General features: G+C 44.3%; 1 pseudogene; it reads right to left on the bottom strand.

Moving 5' to 3' along the window:
* Window positions 1-3,535: 3,535 nt before the first annotated feature.
* On the bottom strand, window positions 3,536-7,338 carry LOC148118452 (sal-like protein 1 pseudogene; annotated as a pseudogene).
* Between the last annotated feature and the right edge of the window lie 5,596 nt (window positions 7,339-12,934).

The raw sequence follows: 12,934 nt of genomic DNA, 5'->3' as shown, positions 1-12,934 counted from the left end.
GTAAAAAGACAGCAATTCAAAATGCCTGGCAAACAAGCAAAACAAACTTTAAACTGTATTCAATACAACCTTAAAATAAAACTAAAGATTTTTTAAAATCTCATTTAACTATATAAATATCTCAATGAGCTGAAAGACCCATATGACTTGTGTCCACTATAACTGCATTTGTAAAGAACTCCAGCAACAAAGCATCCATAGAAACAATAACGACTTTTCCAAAATTATAAAATTAGAATCTAACAAAAACTTTAAGATTATCCTAATATACAGACCCTGAGACTTTTTTGAAACTTTACAAAGTAGCATTTCTGTCGAACTTGAATGAAGAAGATACAATATTTGAGAAAACACACATAATCTTATAAATTAAAAAGGCTATTTCTAAACATGTAACTTAGAAAGTAACATATTACAGTATCAAACATCTTTTATCATTTAAAAATATGACAATATTACATTCTGAAACGTTATCTAAAATTCATTTATCTATAAGCTTCATTTTGGCAATGGAACATTATCTCACTCAATTTTATTTTTTATATATTTTATTTTTATTTACATATATATGTTGTATCTCTGTGATTGTATGGCACATGTGTGTACTCCAAGAGGCCAAAAGGGGGCGGTTAGATCCTCAGCAGCTGGTGTTACAGGCAGTTGTGAGCCACCCACCATGGGCGAAGAGAACTGAATTCAGGTCCTCTGGAAGAGCAGTAACTGCTGACCAACCTCTTTAGCCCCTCAATTTCATTTTCATATACCTATTGTGCTTAGACAAGGAGATATTAACTATACTAATTATAACTACTATTTAATTTCTTACAATCACATTACATATTAAATATTACATTAAATATTACAATCTTGAGTATATATATATACATATATATTAGAAAATTATTTGTAGCATCAAAATTTGGCCAATACAATAATGATATATGGCTATATTACATTGTTCTAAGATTTTTTTAGCTCAATCTGATTTTAATGTTAATGTCTATAAAGTATATTGAATTGTAGATGCTTATATCTATAAATTGTGGGTTTTATACCACAATTTTAACTATGTAAAAAGGAAAGATTATATAAATGATTATTTTCCAGATTTAACTTGCATTTAAAACTGTTACAAAAATAATTTTACAATTTGTAGTCTCATTTTTAAAGACAACTTTAACTAATGACTTAAAACAACATAACTTCAAATGCTGTAAATGACATGCCCATTGTCAACGCCAGGCTAAATGGAGAAAAAGTTTGAAGCTATCCCACTAAAATCAGGACCAAGGCAAAGTTGTCCACTCTTGTTACACACAAATACCACAGTTCACATGTAAAGGGACAAGGACAACACAGGAATTGGTTCTCTCTGTCCACCATGTAGGCTCCAGGAATCGAATTCAGGTCATCAGGCTTGGCAGCAAGCGCCTTTACCTGCTAAGCCATTTTTCCAGTCAAACATATACTATTTCATAAGCCAATTTAGAAATATAAGTTAAAAGAAAATTAGCTTTATAAGGGAGATATCCTGCTCGACTAAATAATACTACCCCTGAAAGTCATGGTTATTAAACAAAAATCCCAGTGCCAGATGTAGGAATACCTCCTTAAGAATTGTTAGGCAGGGAGCTTCCATATGCCTCCAAGACAGTCCAGACTCTTGCCAGTCCTCTTGGTTGCCCACCAGAACTAGATGATGAGATTCTATTACTTAAGACACCACATTCCTTAGCTGTAAGATACAGAGAAACCAAGACGTGAAGCTAGATTTGGGATAGACACATAGTCCTCTGACTAGCTTTCACAGTGCTGAAAGGTGCTACGCAGGCTGGGTAGGCAGAGTAGGACGTCAGTGGTCTTGCCCAGCTGTGGATCCTATGGACTACAATACTAACCAAGCAGGCAAGACTGTGACAGACTCAGTCAACCATGCTCTATTGAATTTGAGGCCTGCTCTGGTAGAGGGAATCTATGCCAGGTATAAACCAGTTCAGAAACCCATAGCATAGAGGCTAACTGCCAAAGAAAAATTTTAAAAACTCAACTTCATTCTTTGAAATTAAGAATTTTTTTAATTATCTCCATGAAAAGAATGGTTTCCATGTATCTCTGTCATAAGAATGTAGCTACTTGATTCCCAAATACAGTACTTGTTTGTTTCATCCCTCCTTGAGACAGAGATATCCTTCTCCAGCCCTGTGGTTGAAGGCAGCAATTAATAACATTATACTATTTAAGTATTTTATTCTTGTAATTCAAATCAAATAAACTTCAAACTAAAGCATCAAACTGTATTATTTGACTCAATGATTTAGCAACCAGACAATCCAACACACAGAGTAACAGTTCTCTTAGAAAACACTTTTAGGTGATAAAGTGTCCCATCATAGTAACATTTTCACAAGTCTCTTCCTCTGTAAGTCCAAAGGAGAGACACAAATCGCCCAAGACAGGCTAAAGTCAGCGCTCCTCCAATCCACCATCACTTAAAGCATCTGTGCAGTATTTGGTGAAAATGGATGAAGCCCATGCAGTTTGAGCGGCTCCTCTTTCTGCTTCCTTTGTGATGTGTCTCTAACTCCACTTGAGGGCACTGTCTACTTCAACAGAAACAGAATCAATCTATAGCTGTCACTTACATAACACACCTGTGGACACCTCAATCTTAGCCCCACATAAACAAAATCCATCAGGGAAAAAAAAAAATGAAAAAAAAAAGCACCAAAGAAGCTACCCAACCCCTTAATGTGGCTCTGTGCCCCTGAGGCACCAAGATAAAGTGTTTGGTCTTTTGTTGTTGTTGTTGTTTTTGTTTTGTTTGGTTTTACTAGAATGCTATTAATATGTCAGCATTTTCTCAAGAAAGAAAAGTACTTCCTCATCAATCGCTAAGAATCATTAGAAATATAAATTATTATTAGTGAGCCTCAAAATATATGTCTATTATTTCATTAAAAGCTTTCCATCCTGTCCTCTGGCTCCCTTTCCTGTTTTCTGTAAATCACAGTCTATACTATACTGGCCCTCTTGCAATCAGCCATTTTCTGTGTTTTTCTGCAGTCTGTCTTTGACTCTTTTTGTGGCCTCCTTGCTTTCCAATTTACTATTTCTAATCAGTTCTAAGAAGTGAGGTGATGAGGTATGTTTCTGTGTCTGAAAAAGCAAAGCAACAAAAACAAAAGGAACAGACAAATTCTAGAAGGGTCTTGAAAAATAAGGTGCATAAAGACGTATTACAAAGATATTCTTGAGACTGTTCTCAGAGGTTGAAACAATCAAAAAGCAGTGGGTTATTGTTTGAGGATCTCTTTAAAGTGCAAAATTTTTGGTCAAAAACATTTCACAGATATTTTATTTTTAAAATAATTTTTTTTCTAAAACCAGGTATCTTTAAATAGTAAGCTGGAAATTGCCTATTCTATTGATTCTCTAACTTAACAACTAATGCTACAACTTAAAATGAAAACTATAAGTGTTAATGAAGCATTATCAAATCAAAACAAATCATTGTATTTGTTTTACGATATTATATTTAAAATGAATTTGCTTACAAAATTGCCTTTGCAACTCATTAAAGGAAGTAGTACACAGTTTAAAAAAAGAAAAAATAGCTTTTTGGCTAGTAAAAAGGTTTCTGAAAACAAACAGAAGTTTTAAAACACCATTTTTAAAGTGAACTAACAGAGAGTGATGAAAGTCTGCCAACTTTTTGCACAAGGGAACCTGAGTTTATACTCAGTAACAGGGTAGGTCACAACAGACAACTAGAATAGTCAAAGCAAACATCACAAAATACTTAAGGTATTATCCAAATATAAGAAACATGTGTGACCTTCCCTTTTTACAGGAAACATATTAAGAATAGGCTTGAAACACATTACAGTTAATTTCCTTTATTACAAATAATAAAGTGGAATAAAGAACTTTATGGTGCCCTTTGCTCAGTTATTCATGACAGTTAACTCATTCAAAAGGCAACCTGATCAAATCTGAATATGCTACACTGGCCCCCAGTCAACTCACAGAGTCCCGGTGACATGACAGCTGGTGAGCCAGGAGGGTGACACACAGGCAGAACTCTAACCTGCGTGGGTCTAGATTTCCCACCCTGCTGCCACCAGTCTGGGCCCGGATAGAAGATGTGACCTCTCGGAGTGGCAGAGGGCGTGTGGAGATCACACATCGCTGGTCCGTCAGTTCAGGAGAAGATGACTGTCGGAACCCTACAAATGGGGAACTCTCTGGAAAATTATATTTGGAAAAGCAGAGCAGACTGGACCTCCCGCTTGCTCCCTCTGACTGCACAAACCCCATTCCTTCAGTACAGTATCAGTCTGGACCTCTTAAGAGCCAAGAGCTAGGATGCCTTGTTTAATAGTGGAAGGTAAGCATGTGGCCAGCCTAGCCCTGTCACTCAGGCAACACCCAGCATGCATTCCAGGAAGAAGTCCACCTGGGGGGAGGAGCCTCAGAGTCTGAGCTTCACAGCAATCCCTCTATGCTTCTCTCTGCAATCCCTCCACAAACTCAGGGTTGGGAGGGCTCACCTGCTATATTCTGCTCCAGCCCTGTCTCTGACTCACCTGAGGGCCTGGGTGTGCTCATCCCAGATGAAGGGATGCCTATTCAACAGAGCCCTGCCGGCAAGGAAAGAGAGCTTGTGGTAGAATGTGACCAGTCCAGTGACAATCACTGACTCCACCTCAGCGTGCAAGACCACAGACTTCCACACAGTGGCATACATTTGGTGGTGCCAGGAGCCAGAATGATGGCTGTGCTGCGCTGGGGTTGACACCTGCCTGCAGGAGCAAAGAAGCCCGGGCTCAGATTGAATGTACCTGAATTCTGGACAGGGGGATGCAAAAGGCACACATGGAAGACTTGCTCTCGCCAGTGGCATGACATTAGCAGAGAAGGACCATTGGCAAACTCACCCGACCCCACTCTCTGTGGTTTCTCCTCCACACCAGGTGACTTGTGAAATTCTTGAGTGCTGTTGGATGGGACAGAGCCTGCATGGAAGAGGTAGACTCGTACTGCTGGCACTCTGGCTCTCCAAGTCGCCGCCCATGGAGGATGAGTCGTTGGTCAGCACATCCCCTTCCACCGACCCATTCTCCACTGAATTTAAGCTGGCCTGCAGCTGCTCTGCCAGGCCAGCGTTGCATTGATCATCTTCATCTGATCCTCCGAAGCAGCGATGCTCGAGATCTCGAGGGGCAGAGGCGAGGAGGACAGGCTGTCTTGGGAGGCATCAGCTGACTTGGGTGTGTCCGGGATGCTGCCCTCAGGACAATCTTCCATGTTCTCATTCAAGAAGTTGTCTAAGTCATCAAAATTTTTCTCATCAAAGGAGCCCGTGTCGGACTCCATGGGCTCGGGGTAGTTGTCAGGGACAGGGGTGTTAGGGATCTGACCCCCCATGTGCATCCGAATGTGCTGCTGGAGTACCACCGCATTGGTGAACTTCTTCTGGCAGATTGGGCAAGAGTGCTGCACTCGGAGTGGGGGCATAGCCCGGTGGACACTGTAGTGGGTCTTCAGGTTGCCTTTCGTGGTGAAGGCCCGGCCACAGATCTTACACTTGAAGGGCCTCTCCCCGGTGTGCGTCCGGTAGTGCATTTTCAGGGCGCTCTGACAGCTGAGGACCCAGTGGCAGATGATACACTCGTTGGGTTCTGTGGCCTTCTTGTCAATGTTCTCCACCAGTTGCTGCAGTTTGGATGTCTCTGAGGCCTGGGCTGAATCTAAGAGGCCCCCAAAAGGAAACTTGGCCTTGAACTGCTCAGACATGAGTGGTAACAAAGGGTTGGTGAAGGCAGCCCCTCCTGGGCCACCATCAGCCACTGGGGAACTCAGGGCACTGTTGCCTGCTGTTGGGACTGAGCTGCTGGCCATGCCAGCCTCTTCACTTCTTCCACTGAAAGGTGGCACAACAGACCCTTCAGTTTCCTCTGAGAGCCCACTTGGGTTTCTTGTGGCCAAATCAGAGGTCCCAGAGTCACTTTTGACTGAGCCTTGGGGGCTGGCAGCAGAATGGCTAATAGGGATGGGGGCTGGCTCCTCCATCTTGATGAAGGGCATGAGGCTTGGGAGGGTCGGGGGCAATGGCAGGCCAACGGAAGTGGTCAGAGTGGGCAGGACCGGCTTGGTGTCTAGTCAGCTGGTGGCTGGCTTCTCTGGGGGGATGGACATCCCGTAGGGGATGCCGGTGCTCGTGGGAATGTTGTCCAAGTGCTCCGGTACGGGGTAGGGGTTCACCTGGATGTGGGGGTACTTCTCTTTGTGGCGTTGGAAGTGAACTTTCAGGTTGCCCTTCGTGGAGAACCTGTTCCCACAGATGTTGCACTTGAAGGGCCTCTCTCCGGTGTGGGAGCGCAAGTGGATTTGCAAGGCACTGTCACTCCCGAAGACCTTCGCGCAGAACCTGCACTTGTGTTTAAAGAATGCCTCATCTGAAGTACTTTTTGCTTCAAAGGCAGTGACATTTGGTGGCTTGCTTTTTCTTTGCTGGGCCAAGGCAGACAGGGAGTTTAAATCCTCTGCAGTTGTTCCAACGCTGGGCAAAGGGTTGGGGAAAACAGCGTTAGCTGGGGTCGGCTGAGGTAGAAGTGGGTTAGATGCAGGACTTAACAGATTGCTTATTGCGAATGCTGGTGACGATGACGCTGAGACTGCCGGGGAGCTGACATGGGAGGCACCAGCACTGGAAGCCACTTTCTCTGAGGATGGGGTAGGAACTGCCGCAGTCACTAGGCTCACGTTGGGAGAAGTGCCACTGCTGGGCGGGACGATGGTGCTGGAGCTGCTCTGAGGTAGCTGGACTGGGGGGAGCGGTTTCACACCGCTGATGCTGGCAGATTGGCTAGCAAGGCTCTGTGCTAATCCAGCTGCCGCCGCCAGCTGCTGAGACAAATGGGAACTTAGCGTGGACAAGGGGTTGGCCGATGTTCGTAAAGGACCTTGAGAAGGACTAGAAGAAGCTGGCAGGTCTGCGTTCTGAGAAGCCAACAGCAGTATTTGGTGACGAATCTGCTCTATGAGCTGCAGCTGGTGGATCTGCTGCTGCTGCAGGGCCAGGAGCTGCTCCATGAGGGCTGGGATGGCCAGCTTGCCTCCGGAGGCCCCCCCACACCTCGCTTCCTGGGAGAACTGGGCCACTGCCACCTTGGTGCTCTGGAGATTCTCGATGATGACGTTGCTGTTGATCACCGAGAAGTTGCCCAGTGTTGTCAGGTCCCCGAGTTGAGGTAGAGAGGTTGTGATCGCTGAGGTACCCGTGGAGGAGCCGCTGAGGCAGCTTGGGGTGGTGATGTTGGTGACGCTGCTCAACGTTCAATCAACTCATTTAATTTCCTGATGTTTGTGAACATGCTGCCCTCCTACCCCGCAAAATCCTGCTATCTATTTTTGAACTCTCTTCAGAAGCAGGTGTCGCTACACTCTAAAATGCCTAACTTTAAACCCATCTGCATTGTGAACACAATTCCAGTGCAGCCGCTTAAAGAGAAAGAAGACAGGCCAGGAAACCAGCAGGAATCTAAGGCTCCAACTGCTAAAAGAAATACTTTTAAGTTGTAATTAGATAGCAGGCAGACAGGCACGCTTACACACACACACACACACACACACACACACACACACACACACACAGATCCTCTGTTATCTTGTATCTCTCTCAATAATCTGTTAGAGGGGATAGTAGCAACTGGTGACCTCATTATCCTAACTACAGTTGCCTTGTTCCTCCTATTGTGGTGAAAACCACATTCCAGATCCTTTTCGATGGATTTTGCATTCACATTCATTTTGTAATTCCAGTCAGGTAGGAACATTTACAAAGCAAGAGTTTCTTTGTTTTTTTTTTTTTTTTCCCCTCAGCAAGCAGAAAAAGATGCTTAAAATTTCTGTTCTTTTTTTGGAGGAAGGAGGTGTATACCAAATTAACACTAAAATTCCAGATGTTTAAGCTCTTGGTTAACTATTTAGGCACCCAACTCAAACGTCACTTTTTCATCCTCTGCACCAAACCCAGCAGACTCGGAAGCAGTAAATAAAAGTGTTGCAGCCTAGCTGTCTACTCAGAAAACAAAAATAAAACTTCGCCTCGTACGGAAAGGCTCAGCCAAGCAGGAAAGGGAGAAAAGGAAAACAACAGAAAACAAAACAAAAAACTAGAAACCAACCAGGCTCTACCAGATTTAGTTTTCCTTTTTGGAGCTCTGTAGAAAGGGCCTCTACTCACTCTACTTCCCATTACCTTAAGACTACATTAGCATTTCTTTTTTTAAATATTCATTTATTTATTTATTATGTATACAGTATTCTGTCTGTGTGTCTGCCTGCAGGCCAGAAGAGGGCACCAGACCTCATTACAGATGGTTATGAGCCACCATGTGGTTGCTGGGAATTGAACTCAGGACCTTGGGAAGAGCAGGCAATGCTCTTAACCTCTGAGCCATCTCTCCAGCCCTACATTAGCATTTCTTAATAGAATTCAAACAATAGTGACGTTGGGACCTCTAATTTTTAACAGGCTGCTCCTTCCCATGGACCTTTTTGCAAAGGCGATCACGAACATATTTGATTGAATGATTCTGTATCTTTTTAATTTTTTTCTTAAAAAAGACATACTCTAAATGTCCAATGTAAAGTTCCAGAAAAGCCCACCATATGCTGGGCATATTTTCAGGAATGCCTGAAGTTCCCTTTGTACTGTATGCAACCAAACTACAAACTAGGTTTCAAGTTTACAGTGCCGGCCCTGATTACGTGAAAGGATGCAAGAGTAATCTCTGAAAAAAAAATAAGACAGACAAGACACTCTCCATTGAAAGCACCGGTCCCAGCTCACTTCTTGCTCACAATAAATAAAAGGGAAAAATGTCTTCCCCATGCATGAATCAAACTGAACACTAGATGGGGTTCCAACTGCAAGGGTTTGTTCAAAAACTGCTTGGTGGCTTTCCCATCCCAGTGACGCGTAAAAGAGAGACTCCTTAAGGCGAGATCTAAACGCTGACTACACAAACATTGGCAAAGTCACAAGAAACTAAATCCCTGTTGTTGGAGGGTGAAGCTGAGCTATGGGAATTACCTGTCAATCTTCCCCTTTGGGGGTCTGGCATCTGGGGGTGGCAGGGGAATAAGGTTAGGAAAAGAAGCCAAGCTGATAAGGAGAAACTAAAATAAACTACTAACTTCCTGCTAAGTGACTAGCAAGACTCAAATTGGGGGTCACTGGGAAGACACTGAAGGACACATTATGATCTGGACCTTGTCACCTCTGCATGGGAGGAGGCTGGCAAAGGTTAAAACAGCTCTAGGCGTGCAGGTTTTCTACAGCCTGGCAGGAACTTTTTTCTTCTTGGGGGAGGAGTGTCAAGTCTTAGGTTAATAGTCTCTTCTTTCTCCTCTAAGGATATTTTCGAACGCAGGCTTTCTGCACTAGGGACTGTGTTAGAAAAACCATGTTTAAGCTGTAGAAGAATTTCGATTGTCTGATTCCTACCCACTGAGCTTGGCTAAGTTTGGAAACCTGGAACCTGCCTGAATCTCCTCCCCCCCATCGCCCTCCAGATTCTCAACCAGAAAAATGTGGGCTTTTGCCTTCTGAAGGAGATTGCTGGTAAAAAAAAAAAAAAAAAAAAAAAAAAAAAAAAAAAAAAAAAAAAAAAAAAACTTGAAGCCTCCAAATGTAGAGAAAAGACAGCTTCCCAAAGAGCAACCTATAATTTGGTACTTGTGCCCATGAGCCATGGCAGAAACTGGATAGAAACGGCACCACCACATGCTCAATACCAAAAAGCCACCTTCACATAGTTATCTCCTGCCTGATCTCCTGATCTGGCTTTGTTGTTTGTTTTCAATATTTTAGTAAGTATCTGCAGCCTGAAGCAAATCTCGAAAAACAAACAAAACAAAAAAGCAGTTCACTTTTTATCATCCAGAATCTTCTACAGAATCTTCTATTTCACCAAACTTAAAAAAGGTTTGACTAAACACGAATTCTTTCCAACTGCCTTGTCTTGCAGGTATAAGTTCCTTTTTTCTTTTCTTTTTCTTTCTTTTTCTTTCTTTTTTTTTTGTAAAGCAATTCATTATAGTTCTCTCTAACCTTTTGGGCTCAGAAATCAATGTGTGGCTATTAAGCTGCTTACACTGGGTAAATTACTTTGGTAAATAATAGAATTTTTTTATTAATATGAGTAAGATGGGGTTTTCAGGATATTTCTTAGGAGAGTCAAAATTTTATTTGCAATTCCTGATGTTTTAACTTTCTTCCAATATTATCCTTAAAAAAGCTAAGCAACAAAAGTACTTAAACGAGTAAAGTCAGTAAAGTCAGTCTTCCAAGTAGCTGCAAGAATATTGAAACCATCGCCAAAAGGAATGAACACACACACACCCTGGAAATCCAAACTCACAGAAGAGTAATCACATATTAAAGCATAAGAGTATATATTCCCTTTTCCAAGAATTATCTATCTTGGTAAATAATCTTTCCAAGGCCAGTTATCTTTCTACAAGTAACTTGAGACTTGTTGAATATCTTTTAAGATATGGATCCTATTTACCATAATCCTGGTTTCATTAAAAAAAAACAGAAAAAAACTTATAAAAATGCCCAAGGAGAATAAACTACCAATGTTCTAAGACAAACTAAATAATTCTTAAAAAACAAAGCAAAACTCTGAATTAAGCTGTTGGAATGGCTACTTAGCATGGCATGGCTTTCTTTGTACAACCCAAAGACAGCATATACTACATATACATGACCGAGGACATACAGCCTACCAGGAGAATGGCTGCTTCAGGGCCTCTGTGGCTGGGTCTGCAAACTTTTCTAGGTTTTGCTCTAGGTCAGACACTTTGAGGGACAATATGGAAGAAGGGCATAAGTCAGATTTACTTTGCTAAAATCTGCTGTTTCGTTTTCTACAATCAAACCCTCTTGTGATAGGAGAAAAAGTAAGGCTGGCATTTGAGTAGGGGACTGCCGTCCAAAGTAAAAATCCCAACCGCCCAGCAGCACCTTCTCAGGCGCAGGTTCTATGTAGGGAAATAGATGGAGATGGCTGGACTCAGAGCAGAAAAACTGAGCTTTTCAAGCAAACTTGAGCCACGTCATGGACTTTTCATTTCTATCTATCTCACAACTGTGCCCGAATGGAGAGAACGGGGTATGGGAGGCCCTCCTGACCGTCAACTGGTGGGGAGGGCTCTCGTGGAGGAGTACTATCACAGCACACTAAATCCTGTAACCCTATTACAAAACCTACCCTCTAGGCAACTTCTTCCAAACTTATTGTTCAACCATGTAAAAACAGTCATAACCTAAAACCATTACTCCTGAAGAAAAGGAGGGAGCGAGAAAAGGGCCTGGGAGGGGTGTTTCCTAGGGTGCTCAGAATAATCAAGACTTGTGGGCAATTAACTAGCTTTCAGAAAGAAAAAAAAGAAGTGAAAAAGAAGAAAGAAAGAAAGAAAAAAAGGAAACTTGATTCAGTTCCCTAATTAACTTACCTCAAAGCTCAAATAAACTAAAAAAAAAAAAACATTGTACTAAAAAATAATAATAGTAAAAGATAGTGGAGTCCTTTAATGCTATCGCTTTATGGGAAGCCTTAACTATTAAACATTCCAGATCCAGACTTAAAGCGGAGAACTAGCAAGCATCACTTCTTCCAAAGCCCGACGTGTTAATTGTTGCTTTTGAAAATTTTGCGTGGAAAATGTAAATAATCAGTACAAATTTGCAGAGTAAAAAACTTCTCTCCTCACTAGTTGAGTTTTTTTTTCCGTATACAAATTGCCGCGCGGGAAGCACGAGGGACCTCGCGTGGGAAGCCACGGCCGGCCTCGGTCCGTGCGACAGTCCCTGGGGCAGCCTTGTTGTGCCCTGGGCTCCTCGGACCGGCGGGGCGGAGGAGAGAGGCCAGCCGACTCTGTTCCGACTGGCCGAGGACTCGGAACTCCGAAAAGCTCCAGCCGGGATGGGCTGGCTCTCCCGGGGCAGGGGGAAACCCGGCCGGGCAAATTGAAATCGAGGAAGCATGAAATAAAATCAGACACGCCGAGAGCAGAAGGCGAGAGCGGCGGTGGGCGCGGGACTCGCCGCGTGTGCGTGGGTCCGAGTGTGCGTGTAAGTGCGTGTGTCTGTGTGTCCGCGGCGCGGGCCGGAGCACTCACCATCTCGCCGGGGAAGCGAGGCCACTTCGGGGTCGGATTGGAAATGTTGAGGCTTCGCTTGCTTCCTCCGCGACATGCTGGCTCAAACATCAGCTGGGGCAGACTAAAAAATTACTAAAAAAAATCATCTCAAAATTACGGAAATCGAGCGGTTGTGGCGGCGGTTACCCCCGCCCGCCGGCCCGCCCGCCCCCGCCCCGGCTCCCCGCCCCCCGTCCCCCGGGCACAGCGCGCGTGTGTCCTGCTATAATTATGATTATCAATAATGCATTGCGATTAATCATAGAGGGGCTCTTTGAAAGGCGATTGGCACGGGGCCAGAGCTATTCAAACCCGCTCGCCTTAATCAATTAGTTCGTGATTTGCTGCAGACCCCCGTCTCTCCGCCCGCTGGCCCAATAAGCCGGTCACGGGGCTGGCTCTGCGCGCCGCGCCGCCCGATTCTGGATTAACCCTCTTGGCGACCGCCGGGGGGCCGCCGGGGGCCTGCCTCCTCGCTACTGTGTGCTGGGCACCCGGGCCGGCGCCCCCCTCTCGTTCCCCTCCCCCCTCCCCCGCCCTCCATCCCGGGCTGGGCCAAACCGAAATTGCGTGCCCGCCCCGGAGCCAAGCGGAGCAGGGCCGCGTGGGGGTGGGGCTGGCGGCGGGGGCTGGAGACCTAGGCTGCGGGCGCGCGGCGAACTTCCCAACTCCCGCGCCGCGTGCTGGCCCGCGGGGGGAGGGAGTCCCGTGGCGGGAT

The sequence above is a fragment of the Myodes glareolus genome, chromosome 22 (assembly GCF_982192425.1).
Source record: "Myodes glareolus chromosome 22, mMyoGla1.1, whole genome shotgun sequence".
In the NCBI taxonomy this organism is placed as follows: Eukaryota; Metazoa; Chordata; class Mammalia; order Rodentia; family Cricetidae; genus Myodes; species Myodes glareolus.
The sequence above is the reverse complement of the archived record's forward strand: the minus strand, read 5'-3'. Positions and strand labels throughout refer to the sequence as shown.